This window comes from Octodon degus, unplaced genomic scaffold (assembly GCF_000260255.1).
Source record: "Octodon degus isolate 3935 unplaced genomic scaffold, OctDeg1.0 scaffold00212, whole genome shotgun sequence".
In the NCBI taxonomy this organism is placed as follows: domain Eukaryota; kingdom Metazoa; phylum Chordata; class Mammalia; order Rodentia; family Octodontidae; genus Octodon; species Octodon degus.
The window spans coordinates 2,544,886-2,559,715 of record NW_004524788.1 but is presented as its reverse complement, the minus strand read 5'-3'; the positions used below and the strand labels follow the sequence as shown (position 1 = coordinate 2,559,715).

General features: G+C 45.9%; 1 pseudogene; it reads left to right on the top strand.

Moving 5' to 3' along the window:
* Window positions 1-8,563: 8,563 nt before the first annotated feature.
* LOC101581499 lies at window positions 8,564-8,896 on the top strand (annotated as a pseudogene).
* The last annotated feature ends 5,934 nt before the right edge of the window (window positions 8,897-14,830 follow it).

Genomic DNA, 14,830 nt, shown 5'->3' with positions numbered 1-14,830 from the left:
TAGCATAATGTCTTCAAGATTCGTCCATGTAGTAGCACAGGTCAAAATTGCCTTCCTTTTATGGCTGAACAACATTCCATTGTATGGATGTACTATATTTTGTTTATCCTTTCATCTAACAGACACTTGGGCTGTTGCCACTACTCGCCTCTTGTGTAATGCTATTATGAGCCCAGTTGTACAAATATCAGTTCTAGCTCCTGCTTGCATTTCTTTGATATGCCCAGAAGTGGAATTGGTAGATCATATGGTTATTCTGTTTCATTCTTTTGAAGATTGTCATACTGTTTTTCACAGCTGCTGTACTATTTTATATTCCCACCCCCAGCAGTCCATGAGGGTTCCAACTTCTTTATTTTTTGCGGTACTGGGGATTGAACTCAGGACCTTGTGCTTGCCAGGCAAGTGCTTATTCTACTGAGCTATCTCCCTGGCCTCCAACTTCTTTACATCCTAGTCTCTATGTGTTGTTGTTGATTAGCCATCCCAACGGGTGTGGATTGGTATCTCATGTGACTTTGATTTGCATTTCCCTGCCTAGTGAGGTTAAGCATCTTTTCACTTGCCTGTTGTCCATTTATATATCTTCTTTGAAAAGGTATCTGTTCAAGACCAGAGATATAACTCAGTGGTACAGGACCTGCCTGGCAAGAGCAAGGTCCTGAGTTGGATTCCTGGCAGCAAAATCCAAGACAAAACAAAACAAAACAAAACAAAAAACTAGAAAAATACCCATTCAAGTTCTTTGCCCATTTTGTAATCAAGTTGTTGTTGTTGTAAAAGGTTTTTTTTTTTTTTTTGTATCCTGGATATCAATCCCTTATCAGATGTACAGTCTGCAAATGTTTTTTCCCACTCCATGTATTATCTTTCATTCTATTTGACAGTGCCTTTTAATGTGCACAGATGCTAATTGCACCCATTTTTGTTGTCATTGCAACAATTATTTCTTACCCTGTCCCCTCTGTGTGTATTGCTGATGTTGTTCATTTTCTACAGTAGTCTGGTGATGTTTGGGGAACTTGTCAATACAGAATAGGGGCTGTTGTCAAAGGAGACCTTGCTGTTAAAAATGCCTGGATTCCAAGACAGTGACGCCCCCAGCTACCACAGCTTGGGCAAACCCAGTAACGTCTCTGGTAAAAAGATCAGGAGCACACAGAGGAGCAAGTGTCTCGGTGCGGGCACTAACTGCCTGGGAGGCCTCACCTGCCACAGCCTCTGTGCCTCAGCCTGCACTTGACTCCATGCCGCAGGCCCCAGAGGCTGCCGGATGAAAGAGCAGAGAAGATAAATTCCATAGTCTTGATTTCAGCCCCAGCATGGACAGCTGTACGAAGCAGGCCCTTACTCCACAAGAGAAAGGTGGCCCAGCCATCTGGTTGGGGATGATTAGCTTCTTCAAAATGCGGTGCTTAAATCAGATTCTCTGGCTTTGAAGATGATTCCTGCAGGACCAATGAGCTAATTTCCTTGAGGGGAAACCGCCAGGTTTAAAAGCCCTCATTTTCCAGGTGGCTCTAGCCTCATCCATAAACACTGTAAGGAGGGACTTGGGCTCAGCTTTTAGAAGATGAAACCCCTTGTGTTTCACGCTTCATGAATGTGGGGAGAGTGACCCAGAAAGCAGATGTGTGACTGGGCTAGAGATGGCCCCAAGTGGTTTGAAGTGATGTTTCATTTTCTTTTGTGTATTTTATTACAATGGATGCAATTGTGCCCTTCCACTGTCACTCTTTCCATAAGAATATGTCAAATTCTCAGCCTTGCAATGATTAATTAGTCCATTTTTTGTTACTGCAGCAAAATGCCTGAGACTGGTGACTTATGAGGGGCAGAGGTTTATTTAACTCCCAGTGTTGGAGGCTGAAAGTGCAAACAACATGCTGCAGGCTCTCCTTAGCTTCCCCCGGCTGCACCACATGTGGCAGATGGCATCACCGTGGCAGCCCTGTGAATGTGAGAGACCACGTGGTGAGATGGAATGGCAGAGGGCAGCTGGCATCCCATGAGGACTGTGAATCCCTTCTGTGGGCCCCCAGTGACCTGATGGCCTCTCTAGGCACCCTCACCCCCTAATACCCCCACACTGGGGACCAAACTTCCAACACATGGATGTGTGGGAGACACATTCACACTGCATCCCAACCACGGGGCACTCTAGCTTGCAACCATTCATGTGCTACCTATTTACGAGCAACTACTGGACGCCAAGCAGTTGTGGACAGGCAAAGTCTGGTGTGAAAAGGGGCAGGCTCTGCAGGCAGCCTGCTTGAGTTTGTCCTGCCTCTGCTCCTTGTCTGTGTGCTGTGGGCTAAGACTGAACCTTTTCTGCAAAGTGAAGAAAATGACAGTCTGGCTTGTGTTTAGATGTCCCCCAAAGCCTCATGCAGTCATAAGGCTTTTTTCAGAGTGGCCGAATCTAGGGAGTGTGGCACTAGGATTAAGGGTATGTAATTAGTAAATCAGGGTCTTTTGCTGTGGTCAAGTGACACATCCGCAATTGGGACTCCATCTGCCCAGAGCAGTGGTCCTGAATCCTGAGACAGGCTCAAAGAGAATCCTGGGCTCTGTGATCTCTTCTGCCTATGGCATGGGACCCTGTCACTCATGCATGGATGTGCTGTCTCACTGTCCTTAGCTAAGTTGGTAACCAGGGGACACTGAACCTACTCCACAGTGGAGGATGGAACCAGGTCACATAATACCCAGGAGGACATGCAGAGTTTTGCAAACTGCCCTACTGACTACCACCCTGTCTGCTGTGGAGACACAAAACTGAGAGCAACTGAAGGTGGTAGTTGTCCAGTGGCTTCTCATTCCACTTGAAGGAATAGCTCAACTTCTTAGTATGGCTTGATATCAGCTTGATATAGCTGCCATAACCTGCAAAATAGCCTCTCCCTTTCCAACCAGTGGCTTATGGCCAACAAGTGTACTCTGTCCCCTTTTCTGGGTTGGCTGATGTTGGCTGCCCTTGGTCACCCTCCTTTTAGGACAAGGGGGCTGGCAGGGCTGTCCTTCCCACTTCAGTGGCAGAAGCCCAAAGAAATAAACCCTGCCTCAAAGTTCATGGGAATTCTGAGCCTTGGGCATCAGAGCAAGTCCTGTGGGAAAACCCAAAGCCAAGGGGGAGAGAAGTCTGTGACTGGGTATAAGTTCAATCTAGGAGCGTGGAGACCTAAGAGTAATCAGTCTGTCCATCCCATGCCTACAAGGCTCACTCCTATGGCTAATGACAGTTCTTCCACCTACCCGCTAACCACTCAAATACTCACTAAGCTTTATCCATTCTCCCATTTTCTTAAACATACTAAGGCCTTTCCCACCCCAGGCCCTTTGCACAAGCTGTTTCTGCAGCCCTTAACTTCTTTCCCCATCTAACATGCAGCTAAATATCCAAATGGCTAAATGGCTAAAGCCTCTTCTCCACACCTGGCATCTTCAATATCGGTCATCTCTTATGATCTCATTTATGCATTTATTTCCTGTCAGCCCTCTACTCCAACCAGAGCCTAAGGTTCATGATGGCAAACACCTCACTGTTGTGTCCTGGCACCTTGAGCAATGTCCAGTGTGTATGCATTGAACAAATTTCAGGGCCACTAGGGAGGAAAGTTTGCAAGGTAACAAGTAGATTGCAAGCAGGCATGTATTTGAAATTCTCTTCCCAGTAGTGCATTTATTCACCTTGAAAATCATTGGTGGCATGCTTCTTTCACCCGGGTGGAAAGCATCTGTGACTCTCTGCTTCGAGATGGGCTCTGTGCATGGTGAGTGTGCAGACGCTCTGTGCTCCGGCACTCAAGGTTCAGCAGCAGGAGCAGGAGTGGAACAGGATTTGAAAGCGCTGTCCCTTGCAGGCGTCATTCATTCACTGTCCACTTATTTGTCACATGTGGCACCTGCTGTAGATCAATGATGGCAAAACTTGGAGAGCTTTCAATGGTAACAAAAGGCGCTCTCAGGCTCACATGCCACAGGCTTGCCATCACTGCTCTAGATTTGGCACTGTGGACACAGAAAGGAATCAGACACACGACAGCGATGAGCCTATTCCAACATCAAAACATTGAAAATTTTGCGTATTTTCTTGGAGAAATGACTGTTCTAGTCCTTTGTCCATTTTAAAATTGAAGCCCTGGGGGCTGGAGAGATGGCTCAGTGGAATAAGTGCTTCCCTGGCAAGTACAAGGGTCTGAGTTCAATTCCCAGTTCCACCAAAAAATAAAATAAAAAATAAAAAAGATTAAAAAAAAAAATTGAAGCCCTGCATTTTGCTTAAGATTTGTTTCATAGTTACAACTTCATAACTGTGGGGTATTGCCATGTGTTGTCACCTGAGGCTGCCTGGGACAAATACGTTGGTTGGATGGCTGCAGGGAAGATGGTCTTCTGATGTCCGGTGGCAGGAACCTCTCCTAGACAAGGACTTGCTATTTAAATGAGGCCTGCTTTTGTTAAGGAGTTAGTAGTGAGAAGTCTTGTTTTATGAGGAATTCTTTTTTCTTCCAACACTTAGACCAAGTAATTTGAGTAACAAATGCTTAGATAAAGAAAGAAGGGCCTACTACATGTTTTACTGCTATTCTTTTAAAACTTAAAAAAAAAAAAGAAAGAAAGAAAAACAAAAACCTCAGCCACCTTTCCTTATAAATACTGTTTCATCCCTCTTTTTCCCTCTGACCTCCTCTTCCTCTCTCTGTTCCTCACCACGTTAGTGATGCCAGGGACTGCTACCAACCCCAGAAGTAGCCAGGTGTGTGCTTTAGAATACATGATGGAGGAATTGCAGTTTATATTTTACATCCTATATCTTTTGAAGTTGATAAGGGACTTAGAAATAAATTCAGATATCTTTTTTGTTTTGAAAATGTATTAATTATTTCATTAGGTTCTTTTTTTACTTTAGGGAAGGGTCTACAGGGTGTTCAGGGTCTCACTACTAGATTGGACTCATAGTGATCTGCCTGTTTACAGCCTCCCAAGATCTGGGATTATAGGCGAGCGCCCCCATGCCCAGTCTCAACTGCTGTCTCAGCCCACCAAGAGTGGGGGGCAGAAGGAAAGCATGGCAGGCCGGGGCATCAAACCCCCAGCCCCTCTGCCTGCTTGCAGGCACTTTAATCCACTGAGCTACTTGGCCAGTCCTTAATTAGGTTCTTAGTAAGAAATTTAGAACACTAATTTAGGACCAGGGAGATGGCTCAGAAGAATAAATGCTCCCCTGGCAAACTCAAAGGTCTGAGTTCAATCCCCGGTTCTGCAAACAAAACAAAAAAAGCACTACTTTATGAGGATAACTTCCATTTGTCAGAGAAAAAACAGATTGCAGGTAGCCCCAGAGCAGAGGAACAGCTTTGATTTTACTAAAATCTGTGAGTCCACTGCTTTCTGTTCCACCTTGCGCTGCTCTAAAATCTGGTATCTCTCTTTCTCGGTGTCGAAGATCTTGCCCTCCTGGTGTCTGGGTTTCTGCAGTTTCTTCTTGAAGTAAGCATCAGTGAGGTGTTTGGGGATTTTAATTTTGCTGATATCAATTTTTGTAGAGGTGGCAATGACAGATTTCTGGTGTGTTCTTCATAGAGGAACATGATTAAGGCTAAGAGAACCAGTCACAAGTAGCAAGGCACTGGCCAACTGCTTCAGGAAGACCGCTCTCTTGCCTCTGTGACACCTGGTGAGGATGATCAAGATGGTTCCAGGAGTGACGCTAGCTAGAAGTTTCCTCACATGCTGACTGAAGGGTTCCTTGTTGTGGCTCAAGAGCTTTTGGTACACATCTTCAGGTGGGATAATATCTAGGCATTTTTTGAAGCTTAACTACCCGGGTACCTCCATTCTTATCCCCACCAACTGATTTTGTGATTGTAGCAAGAACTTTCTCTTTTTTCTTCTCAAGCTTTGATTTATCAGCTGTGTATTTTCTCTTGTACAAATCCTTTCTGGAATACATAGCAGCAGATTGGGAGTATCTATCAATTCCTCTAACGAGGACAGGATTTCGGCTGCAGTGGGGCTGCCCCTTCTTGGACTTTTTTTGCCTTCTTCACCTTACCCTTTTTACCAGTACCACTGGCAGCAGCCTTCTTGGCTTTGGGTTTCTTTTCTTTAGTGTCTGGCTTCTCAGTTTTTCACCCTCCATCTTGCAAGATGGGAAAGAGAGATACGTTTTTTCCCAAATTCATATATCTTTAACCAACTGATTTTCAACAGATTCCTCCCCGTGGGGGCAAAATACAAAAGAGAAAGGACAATCTCTTCAACAAATGGTGCTGAGAAAGCTGGATATTCATATATCCATTCAGAAAACTGAAATGATCCCTATCTCTCACATGTACAAAACTCAGATCAAAATGGATCAAAGGCCCTAGTGTAAGACTTGAAGCTCTGAAACTACTAGAGGAAAATTTAGGGAGCACTTGAAGATATAGTATAAGCAATGACTTCCTGGGTAGGTCTCCAAAAGCACAGGAAACAAAAAAAACTTGACAAATGGGATTGCAACAAACTAAATTACTTCTGCACATCAATGAGCAGAGAGAAGAGACAGCCTACAGAGTGGAAGAGATCATTGCTAAATATTCCTTAGACAGAGGATTAATATCCAGATTATATAAAGAACTCAAAATTTTAACAACTGAGAAACAGGCAATTCAATTAAAAATGTTAAATGACTTGAAGAGACACTTCTCAAAAGAGTTATAGATGGGCAATAAATAACTCAGTATCAGGCCAGGGAGATGGCTCAGTAGTATAAGCACTTCCCTGGCAAGCACAAGGGTCTGAGTTCAATCCCCAGTTTCACCAAAAACAAACAAACAAACAAACAAACAAACAAACAACAACAACAACAACAAAAAAACCTCAGTATCTCTAGCCATCAAAGAAATGCAAGTCAAAACTACAATGAAATTATACCTCATCCCAGTTAAAATGGATATCTACTATTACAACAAAGCAAAGCAAAGCAAACAAAACCAGGGGTGATGAGGTACACATGTAGTCCATGCTGCTCAGGAGGCTGCGTCAGGAGGATTGTTTGAACCCACAGAGCTTCAGATCAACCTGGGAAACAATGAGACCCTGTATCAAACAAACAAACATACTCAGAGAGACAAATACACAAACAACAATAAAAGATACTGATGGAGATGTGAGGAAAAGGAACTCTCATGTACTGTTGAGGGAACATAGACACCACAGAAAGCTGTACTAATGGACTATTTGGACAATTTTTAGTCCATAAATTACAAATGTAACTACTGGAAACATCCAGCTATTTCACTCCAGGGTATATATCTTCAGTAAGGGAAATCAGCATATAAAAGAGATAGCTGCATGCTTGTATTTATTCTGGAACGATTAATGACAACCAGCCTATGGAATCAGCCTAGATGCCTATCAGAGGCCTATCAGAGGATAAAAGGGTAAGGAAAATGTCAACACATATGCGCATGTGCACACACACACACACACACACACTCACAGAGGAATATTAGCCATGCAAAAGAATGAAATCATAATTTTCAGGAAAATAGAAGGAACTGGAGTGAAAGTGAAATAAACCAGAGATAGAAAAATAAGCATCACATATTTTCTCTCATATGTGAGAACACGGAGGGAGAAAGAAAGAAGAAGACCTGAAAGTAGAAGAGGCATGGCAAGAGGCGTGAAGGGGGGGGGCTGGAGTAGGGGACCACGCGTGGCAGCAGGGAGGTGGCTGTGATCAATACGTGATATATACCAGTGTGGAAATGCCACAGCCAATATCATTAATTTGTGCGGTGGATAGGTGCTAATAATTATAATAAAAATTTGAATTATATGGGTTGAAAGAGTAGGACACCAAAGACAATCATTTCTTTTAGTATAAATTTGAGATCACGGGCATTGACCTCTCTGTGGAACCCTATGGCAGGCCAGGCATGAACTATTTCAAGTCTTTAGGAGATTCTTCCGGTGTAAGTTTGAGGGTGCCTTTGGCCAGGCCCACATTGCAGTATTTTCTCTCTTGCTCCTGCCTGACAGCCCCATCTGCACCACGCTGAACACAAGCCCAGGGTGAGAGGGCCAAGCTTGGTGACTCAGCTGGTGCACTTCATGTTGCTTTCCTAGGTTTCAACAGCACTTGGGTCCACCCCACAGAACTGCTGGGAGCCCCAAGTGGCCATATGCTTCTGAGAGGCCCAGGGCACAGCAGGCTCAGTAATATTTTATAAAAAGTGGTGATTAGATAATTTGAGATGGTGCCGGGGAGATAGCTCAGTAGAATAAGTGCTTGCCTGGCAAACTCAACGGCTAGAGTTCAATCCTTAGTTCCACCAAAGGAAAAAAAAAAAAAAAAAAAAAAAAAAAAAAAAAAAATATGATTGTATAGCATGCATTATAATTTATAATTATACATAATGGGTTTTTCTATTTAGTTGAAATCCTACTGGAAATACAGTTTTCACCTTGTTCTTTCACTTTAAACGTAACTTTAAAAATAGTCTGTCAGGCTTTTTCCATCATCTTGGAGTCTGGGGAGCCCTTCCAGGAACAGGACTTCTAAAAGGCAAATATGTCTGGAGGACTGTGGTGCAAGGCCATTTTTGCTGGCTATCAGTGGGGTCTCTGGAACCAGAGGGAGCACACAGCTCTTTTTAAAATTGAAGGTGTTTATGCCTGGGATGAAACAGAATTCTACTTGGGCAAGAGATGTGCTTATGTGTACAAAGAGAAAAATAACACAGTGACTCCAGGTGGCACCCCAAATAAAACCAGAGTGATCTGGGGAAAAGTAACTCGGGCCCAGGGAAACAGCAGCATGGCTCGTGCCAAGTTCCATAGCAACCTTCCTGCTAAGGCTATCGAACACCAAATCCTTGTGATGCTGTACCCCTCAAGGATTTAAACTAACGGACAATAAAAGTGCATTCGTGCTCTTGTTAAAAAAAAAAAAAAAAAAAAAAAAAAAGAAGTCTGTGAGGGGACCGGGGATATAGTTCAGTGGCGCAGTGTGTGAGGTCCTGAGTTTATTCCTGGTACCCCCTCCCAAATTGTCAGAACTTGTTGATGTGTAGTTCTGATGGTGGGCCCTCCAGTGCACATGCTGGGTCTGTCTTAGTCGCCTTCTCATCGCTGAGACCCAGTGTCTGACACCCACAACCTAAAGGAGGAAAGATTTATTTTAGCTCAGTTTGTAGGCATTTCAGTCTGTGGATCTAAGGCAGAACGGCATGGGGGAAGGGCCTAGGCAGAGGAAAGAGCTCATCTTATGGTGTCCAGGAAGCAGAGTGAAGGAAGGAGCTGGGGAGTGAGGTGTTTCCTTCCAGGCCCCTCCCTCAGTGAGCTCTTATGAGTGCATGAGCCCCTTGGGGGACATCTACACGTAAATCATAACATGGTCTGCTTATCTGCCCTTGTGTCACACTGTATTGATTACCAAAGCTTTATAGTGTCCAGGAAGCAGAGAGTGAAGGAATAGAAGAAGAACCCTCTACCTCATTTTCTTTATTTACGATTGTCTTGGGTATTCTTAGGCCTCTGTTCTTCCATGCAAATGTTCTAGTTTTCATATAAAGTTACAGAGGACTATTAACAGGTTGGGATTCCACTGAATCTAGATGTTTATGATTGTTTTAAGCTATCAATTCTTTATTTATATTTTAAAGCTCATGTCTCCCCAAAATACTTCTGAGGTGTTTGTACTAGATGGTCAGGAAAGCTGGATGATGGAAAAGAATTGGAACAGGCACCAGTGAGGATAAATATGGTGACAATTGAGCATATTTGTCTGAAGCTGAGGAAAAGGAAGAAGCATTCTTTTTCATTTGTAGAAGAAATCTAAGGTCATCCTGTTTTCTGTTGTTGGGAATATCCGAGGATTTATGAAGGGCTCCAGAAGAGTGAGACTGAATGGCAACTGGTGTGACCATTGCTGGTGAGATCCCCCTTGCAGGTAGCTTCTGTAGAGGTACCTTCCCTATGCCAGGGAACTGGGGAGCAGGGGTGGGGCTATGCTGAGCCAGCTGAAGTTTCTGCCACGTGGAGTTTAACCTGGGTTGGAATAGCTGGCGGGGGTGGGGTGGGGGGGTGTATTGGGAAAAAGAGGGTTTAGTGTTAGAACTCAGCTTGGCTGCTTCCCCACTGTGGGAACTGGGCACACGACAAAATCATTTTGAACCCCATTTCTTCATCTTCATGAGTGTGGAGCTCACATTGAACAGCTGAAACAAGGCCTAGATGATCATACAGAGTGTTGCCTATTGTGAGTGAGCTGCCCTGGAGGCTGGCCTCACCCCCACTTCCTATCCTGTAGGACTCCATAGTGGAGTTTAGTATCAAGGAAAAAAAAAACAAAAACGCAACTGTCTCTGAATAGTATCCACATCCACATCCATCTCTTCTCTGAGGCAGCACTGGTGGGAATTGGGCTGCACGGGCCCAGGCATTGCTTTTACTTATAGTTGGAGATACCTGGCTCTCTGTGTCCCTCTCCAGCTGGGCCCTTTCTAATTTTTATCCCTTTGCCTATCTTGCCCCAGTTCTTAGGGCTACAGCAAAGAAGCACAGAATCCCTGAGATAGAAGAGTAGGACATGCAAATCCAACTCCAAATTTCTCCCAGACACCCAAGCACTAGAGCCCAATGTGTACAGGGCCTTGGAAAATTTCAGTTCTCCAGCTTGCTGACTGAAGAAGACTGCCTGACCACCAATGCAGTGGTAGGGGCTCTGGGCCTGAGGAGTCTGATTGAAGGGAGCTGGGAAGACAGGGGCTTGGGCTTGTTTAGTCCCCAGGCAGTTGGTGTCTTCAGGGAAGTTTGGGAACTACAGATCTGGATTCAAGTAGCGACCCGTACTCTGGGTTACTGGAGTGGCCTTAGTTGGGTGAGGACTTCAATTCATCTGAGTTTCAATGTCCTCCTTGGAGAACAACAGAAGGAGAGTTGCAGGGCTGGCATTTAGTCCTGCCTGGCACAAAGTAAGCCCTGACAGATGTCAGGCGGTGATTCACACTGTTATCTCATGCAGCTGTGAGTTGGAGCAGGTGGGGGGTTTGTGGTGGCTTTAGGTGACCTGTCTGTCAGATCTTCTCACTGCTTACCATGGCCTGGAGCAAACTGCCCTCTGAGAAACAGCAGAGTGGGCAAAAAACGACAGTCTGCCACGCAGGGATCCCAGCTGCTGGGCTTCCCCGCTGAGATTCTGCTCCTGCTCAAGGAAATTTGTTCCTATCTTATGAGTTTGTATGGAGCCAGCACATAGAAATGCTCCAAGAAGCCGGAGTAATGTTACTTACTATTTGATCAATTAGCAAACATCTCCTGGTGTGTGGCACGCACTTTGCTAACCCCAAGCCAGTGTGAGTTGGCATTGTGTTCTCAGGCACTGGAGCTGGTTTGCCTGGATTTGAAACTAAGCTCTGGCACTGCCCAGCTGTGTGGCCTCAGGCACATTTCTCCTCCTCTCTGGGCTTAAGATGACTTCAACATCTGTCTCCTTTGCTGATTTCAGAATTAAAGAGAATTAAATGGGCTGGCGAGATGGCTCAGTGGTCTAAAGCATCTACTTGGAACAAGCTTGGCAAAGCACAGGGACCACAGTTCGATCCCCCAGCACCACATGCCAGCCAGCCTCGCCCCCTGGTGGGCTGAGCTGGCCACACACACACACACACACACACACACACACACACACACACACACTAAATAAATAAGTAAATAAATGTTAAAAAAAAAAGAGAGAATTAAATGGGCTCACTTGTAAACAGCTCAGGACAGTGCTTGGGGTTGTTTGAGTGATGAAGAAGTAAAATCTAGCCAGGCTCAAGGGGCTCGTGTCTGTAATTCCAGCCATTTGACAAAGTGAGGAAGGAGGATCACAAATTTGAGGCTGATGTGGGCAATTTACCTAAGTCCTATCTTAAAATAAAAAAAAAATAAAATAAAAAATAAAGGCAAAGGACACATGTAGCCCAGCAGTATAGCAGCCTCTGGCTTCAGTTCCAAGTACCCTCTCTCTAGGTCATAGGCCTTTTTTCTGGGACCTCCTTTCCTAAAGGAGTGAGCACAGGATGGAGCCCCTTCTCCCCCTCCCCTGCACAGGCCTCAGCCCCAGAATGTTTCCAGGAGGAAATGAAGGGCCTGGAGTGACCCTGTGCAGCAAGCTGAGCACAGGATGAATGTCTAAGATCTTCACCGCCAATATTCAGGGGACTCTGGCACCCCCTGGGGTGCTGAGCAACCAGTTCCTAAGCAAGTATACAGATACTTGACGTAGAAACCGATTCTGATCTGGCCAGAGCCTATGCCTGCAGATTAGGAATGATCTGAGGAAATGAATCTGGTGCGACCAGGAGGAGAGCGGAGGCCCGGCTGGGACAGCAGCAGGCTAAGGGCTGCACCAGGCAGCAGCCACAGCTCACTCCTGGCTGAGCGCGACAGCGGTGCTGTGCTGAGGGAACCACTCCAACCCAGACTCAGAGCCTTTAAAAAATACAGACCACTATTTATCTAGAATTATTTTTAACCTGCACATGAGCTTGTTTGACTAAAAAGAAAGCAGAACCAGTAGTTCTGTAGTTCCCTGTGTCCTTTCTGGCAACCCGGCATGTGGAGGCCAAGCCTGCGCCACCCCAATATCCAAGCGCTTTTACCACCACGGAGGTGGAGGTCTTTTCTGCTTCCTGGGTTTCTGTACTGGTTAATTTTCCTACCTGGTGGCGGCATTTATATTATAAAGTGGAAAACAACACAATATCGATTTAATGGGAGGGGTCTATGTAAGCAGGGTTGTTGTTGGTTTAGGGTACTTCTCTCTCCCTACCCCCACTCTCCCTGGGAGTCCACTTTTGCAGATCTAAAGACCTTGGCCATGGAAGCAGCCAAGGCCTGGAGCGTGAGAGGACGCAGGCTTGCCTGCTGTGGGGTGTCACTTGCCCAAGCTCCACCAGCTGCATAGTCTCACTCCACTGACAATGGGGTTGTTCCACTCTGGGGCACTGGAGAGTCACCTCAAAGGGCGGGCAGCTTCATAAATTCAGTGCTCCTTGCCGCCCTTCCGGTGACCTTGACCATTGATAACTTCTTCGCTCCCGGGGCTACAAATGAAGGTAGATTAGGTTAGAGAACTTCTGCAAAGCACTTTGTCCTGGAGTCCCAGCCTCTGGAAACCCCTTTGCAGAAGGCAGACAGCTGTTGCTTTCCTTTTATGAGTGGGTGACAAAGGCACATGGAGGCCCTGGGTGACAGAGAGAGGCACTTCAAGGGCTCCTAAGGTCTCTCAGTAGTAGAGCGACGCCTAGCTTGCTTACCTTGTACAAGGTCCTGGGTTGAATCCTCAGAACCAATACAAGGAGTGCTGGTAAGTTTTTACCCTAAATGAAAGAAATTTTGTTACTAATGTTTTTGCAGACAAAAGTAAGATGAAAGAAACTGGCCTATATGCAGAACCCAGGGGACCTTCTGCAAATTCACTGATTTCCCTGAAAGTGGGAATATGGGTAACTTCTGGCAGGAGGCTTCCCGGGTTGTGTGGGTTAGGCTGTTTGCAGGGATGCAGCCTAAGAGCTCCTCAGTGTGCCCCCTCCATGAGATGGAGCCATTGTGATGATGGTCACAGTGGCTGGAGGGAGGTGAGCGTGGCTTTGGCACACAGCAGGCTTATATATCCCCTTGGATCTTGTGGCAGAGGAAATTCCCACTCAGGGGCTCCTGGCCAGACTTTGAGTTCAGCCCTTTCCACCTCCCTCCACAGCCCAACCCACAATCCTTTATCCCACCAGGCATCAGTGAGGCCCCTAATCAAAAGCACCACTTACTGAGGACTCCCCTTCTCCCAAAGGGGTTGGGGTTGGACAGGGCAGTGCAGCAGTTACCTGTGGAGGCGCCTGACTCAGAGACATCTTGAGGCTGCTGGGTTTCCAGTGTTGCAGCAGGTCAGCTCCTGTGCCAGGCTTGGCTTAGCAATTCCTCTTGGGTGTCAGGGCTGCATGGAGCAGCACTGGGTCCCTGGACTCCACTATGATATTTTGCTTTGTTTGTGAGCACTAGGGCAATATTCCAAGGGTCCCAAAGCCAGCCCAGCACTATGATTCCTCCCACTTGGTCTCATCCCTTTCCAAAGAATATTGCATTATTCCCTATCTCCTCTCTTCCTGGGCAGCAGGGATAGAAGAGGTCAGGGCTGAGCATAGGGACTGGTGAAACCAGGGCTCATAGTGAGATGCTCTTGCTATCTTCATTGCAGACCTGTAATTTCTGCAGTCTAGGATACTCAGGAAGGAGGATGGACTTAGTGAAGCCCTTTCTTACAATAAAAGGGCCCTGGGAAGAAAGACTGGGGATGTAGCCCAATGCAATGGCCAAGGTTTCCATCCCAATAGTGGGATATAGAGACAAGAGGTGGGTATCCCAACATTCTACTCTGGTAGAGCACTTGCCTAGTGTAGATTCAATTCCTGGTACCAGAAACAAACAAACACAGAGGTGTGCAATCAAAAGCTCCACAACTAGATTTTAGCTTGACGTTGTCAAGCCTGTTTTGCTACCTGTAAAACTGGTACTGTATAAGAGTAACATTCATGGAGTGGAATCTGGGTTAGCTATGGTGAAATTAAGTGTCTAGCACTGGTTCTTCCCTCTCCAGGTGAACTGCTGTGGTCTAGGTTAGGAGCTGAGTGTTGTCTGCAGGATACCCCTATGGGTTGGGCTCTGAACCCAGCCTAGCTGGACAGCTGTTGGCCCTGACAGGCCCAGTGTGCTTCTATTAGGAGGATTCCTTCCCTTAGCAGCAGAGTCAGGGATGTTCAACCAGGACTAGTTCTTGGCTTTTCCATCTGTAAGA